This window comes from Triticum dicoccoides, chromosome 7A (assembly GCF_002162155.2).
Source record: "Triticum dicoccoides isolate Atlit2015 ecotype Zavitan chromosome 7A, WEW_v2.0, whole genome shotgun sequence".
In the NCBI taxonomy this organism is placed as follows: Eukaryota; Viridiplantae; Streptophyta; class Magnoliopsida; order Poales; family Poaceae; genus Triticum; species Triticum dicoccoides.
In genome coordinates, this window is record NC_041392.1 from 210,557,272 (window position 1) to 210,561,223 (window position 3,952).

The following is a 3,952-nucleotide window of genomic DNA, read 5'->3' on the forward strand; positions in this document are numbered from 1 at the left end:
ACATTTCTCTCCCAAGTATAGGCCGGTTTTCTAAGAGCCCAGACTGTCCATATAGTTCCATTTTGTGGAGCCCACTAGGCGTCATTTGATGTACGAACTTGTTCGAATGTATGAGGGAGAAATGAGCTTTGACCTTAAAGACGATCTTAATTATTTAGTTGATTCATTTACATGCATCGTAGCCCGTTGCAACGCACGGGCGTTCTACTAGTAGAGTACAACGAGAGGGATGCATTCGGGCCGAATCGATATGGAGCGAAGACTGCTCCGAGCTGATGTCAGTAGGTCACGTGCGCAGAGATTCGTGCCAGATATCTAACGTCTAAAGAAGCAATCGGTCCAAATTGATAATTGCCAAAGAGCGAGCGTAGCATTAGGCAGCCCAGGCACGGCCCGGGTAAACCGGCCCAGTTAGCCAGGTTTGGTCGTTTATAAGCCTCACCCTCGCGCTGGCCGGTGGAGTTTACCAAATCCCCTAGGTGGTTATCCGCCGCCACCCCTAACCCTAAGGCCTTGTACAATGACAGGTGCCTAGACAGGTGCTAGAGAAAAAAACCCGATTTTTTTGTTGAGATTGGATTCCACCGGTGCTTAGGGAGAGAGGTAGAAGCAAACTTTTGCTCCCGGTGCCAGCCGGTGCTTGCAAAACATAACTGCTCCCTTCACATCCAGCGATGCTTCAAATAGTAGCAGGTGCCAGGCTAGGCAGGCGCTACGCAAATGCCAGGCTAGGTGCTACGTGAATATTAAAGCAACTCAAGCATCTATGCTAATCACTTCGCATTATGAACAAACAAAGATGAGGGCTTGAAGTATCAAGTCTGTGTCCGGTCTGTGCTGTGGAAACTGAAGATAATTTCCATCCTGTTCTTCGGTGCCCGCTGGCTCGTCAACTATATGAGGCCATGTCAGAGGTGTGGAAATTGCCAGCAATCGAAACGATTATGTACACAGACAAAGAATGGTTATTTCAGCTCCTGGAAAAACTGGACCAAACCACACGCAGCATACTACTATTTACGTTCTGGAGGTGTTGGTATGTGCGTAATGAGGTGGTGCATCAGAAGCCTGCCCCACCAGTGAATGCATCATGCAGATTTCTTCAGAGCTACTTGGAGTCGCTCATTGCAATCAAAGTAAATGGAGATATGGACCCCCGGAAGGGCAAGATGAGCTGTTTACTCATTGCTAAACCCCCTCGAGTTTGTACAACAGAGCCAGAGTTGAAGTGGGATCCGCCCAAGCGAGGATGGGCAAAACTGAACACTGATGGGTCCTACGACGCCGGTGGTTCTGCCGGATCAGGTATGATCCTACGAGATGAGGTGGGTGGTATTATCTTCTCTGCGCGTAGGCAGCTGTTTTCATGCCGGGATGCGTTGGAATCGGAGCTTACTGCGTGTATGGAAGGACTGTCGTTGTCATTACAAAGAAGTGAAGCACCCATTGCTATGGCGATGGACTCGCTCATGGCTGTTTCCATGATCCAGGGGGAGGGAGTTGACAGATCAGTATATGCCTCCATAGTGAATGAGATCAAGTATCTTAGAACTTTGAGAGAGACGTGTATTACTCATGTATCCCGTAGCCAAAATAAAGTTAGTGATTGTTTAGCAAAGTTTGCTAGAGTTAGTCAAAGAACTGTGACGTGGCTACGATCGGGCCCTCCCAGTGTCCTAGATTTGGTGCAAGATGATTGTAAAGACCTTTTGAATGAGTAATACATGGTTTTTTCCCGCAAAAAAAAAAATCACTTCGCATTGCGAGACAATTTTTTTTGCGACCCAAGCTGTTCTCTCTCCTTAAGCACATGTGTGTAGGCACCCACCGTTGTATAAGGCCTAACCAGAACTCACCGCCGAGATGGTCGGCTCACTTCTGGCTGGGCAGCGGCCAGGCCACACGCGAGCAGTTGGTCTGGTTTTGAATTGATTCCAGGGATCCAGCAGAGCGTGAGACACTTCCGATTCCGTCGCGTCTTCGTTGCCAGGTGCCAAACCGACTTGAAATCGACCTTCCTCGTCGATTAGGACTTGGATTGATTCTTCCGTCCACAGCTCCATCTATATAAGTCAATCCACACAGCTTCATAATATCCCAGATCAGATTATTTTTTTCCGGTAGTGCAGAGGTCTAAATCCCGTCGTCATGGGCGGCAGATTCGAGAAGGGGTCCTCCTCCCCCCCGTCTAAACGGCGGCGTCGGGATTACGATTGCGCTGAGAGTAGCGCGCCGAGGCGGAAGCAGCACCTTTATCTGGCGCTGGATGACTGGGAGGGGGGTTATAGCATCCACAAGCTTGACGCCGACAAAATTTTGGACGAAGCAGCTGATTCAGGAGGAGAGCGCAAGCTTCCCGAGCCAGCTGCCTTCCGGATAAGGTCGCCAGTGCGCGGCCCCATAGACTTCGCCGCTCTGGGCACCGACATATTTTTCGCCGCCAACCCGCGTTACTACTTTGGTCAGCACCCTCCCCCAACCTTCGTCTATGAAACCAAGATAGCTGCGCTCGCCGTGGGACCGCCTCTTCCGACTGGGATCCATTCCCTGGAGGCTGCCATGGCTCTTGGTCAAAAGCTGTATGTCTTAACAAGCCCCTGCCTTCCTGAGGTACCCTCCTTGCAGGCCTTGTCGTGGGCTCCCGCCCACATAAGCAATCTATGGGATCCAGAGTTGGACTACTTTTGGAACATCGTACCGTCATCGCCTCCGCCGTGCTGTGGGATGGACGTCCTCGCCTATGCTTTGCACCCAGACGGACGCACCATCTTCATGTCCACCGCATCTGGTACCCATTCCTTGGACACCAGCAATGGCTCCTGGAAGGAGCTTGGAGACTGGGTGTTGCCTTTTAAAGGCCAAGCCTACTTCGACGACAACCTGGATGCATGGGTTGGGATTCATGGCAAGGAGGATGGATACATTTGCTGCTGCCCGGTGGCCTCCCGCAGCAGCACCACCAGACGGCCGCCGGACTGCAGGATGCTCAATGAGAAGCTGTTCCTCCGCAATAATGACAAGACATGGCAGAACAATGGCCGACACATGAGGGCTACTCTTACCTACATGGGCTACAGCAGATTTTGCCTTGTCGAGAACATCTTGCGTCGCGCGGATGGTTTAGACAGCGTCCTCCATGTCACCTTGTTTAGCCTCAAGTATGATCACATGGGCGGGCTCCGGAGTAAGGTTCGCCCCTGCACTAGGTCCTATGCAGTCTCCAAGAACACCCGCATGTTCTCTCATGCAGCATTTTGGATGTAATTAGGACCTACACAGCTGGTTCCTCTTGTACGCATATGTGTGACAACACCCTTCTTCTTTAACTGCTTCTTTGGGTGATGCCATTACTCAAAATGCAGTTACAGAATGAGGGTGTGGTCACACATATGCATAAAAGAGGAATCAACTGTTGTTTGTTGCTGATGATACAGTTGTTATCTTACGCATTTTCTTCTATTTCATTTATGTTGCATGTACTGGTGCTTCTGTTGAAACCAACGAAAACCACTGAGCGCACTATTTATGTCCAAGCATTCTGTATGTGGTTCACCATCCTTCATATTCGATTAATCTTCTGTATGGTCAAGTTTAGTTTGATATTTCAACACATGACTTTTGTTTGTACAGTGGTGTTTGTTACCTTAACAGCTTGTTTGGCTCCTCTGTTTTCGTTTGATTTGGTTGAATTTATAGATTCCAATTTCAAATTCCATGTTTTGCTGCCACATAGATTTATGAATTGAAATGTTTTTTTTGTATCATGTTTGGATCCCATTTTGTGGCTTGAGACATGAACTCTTGCCAAAATTTTAAAAAATCATGTCAACATGACACGGGTTTCAGCACCGCTCCTTGACCCCCTAGCACAAATCTATTACTCCCTCCGATACTTATCACTCAAACGGATGTATCTAGACATCAAAAATTGCCTGATACTGTTGTAATCCTT

The 3,952-nt window shown here is 48.8% G+C and overlaps 1 pseudogene; it reads left to right on the forward strand.

The window, feature by feature from the left end:
* The first annotated feature begins 2,148 nt into the window (after positions 1 to 2,148).
* Positions 2,149 to 3,268, forward strand: LOC119333392 (annotated as a pseudogene).
* The last annotated feature ends 684 nt before the right edge of the window (positions 3,269 to 3,952 follow it).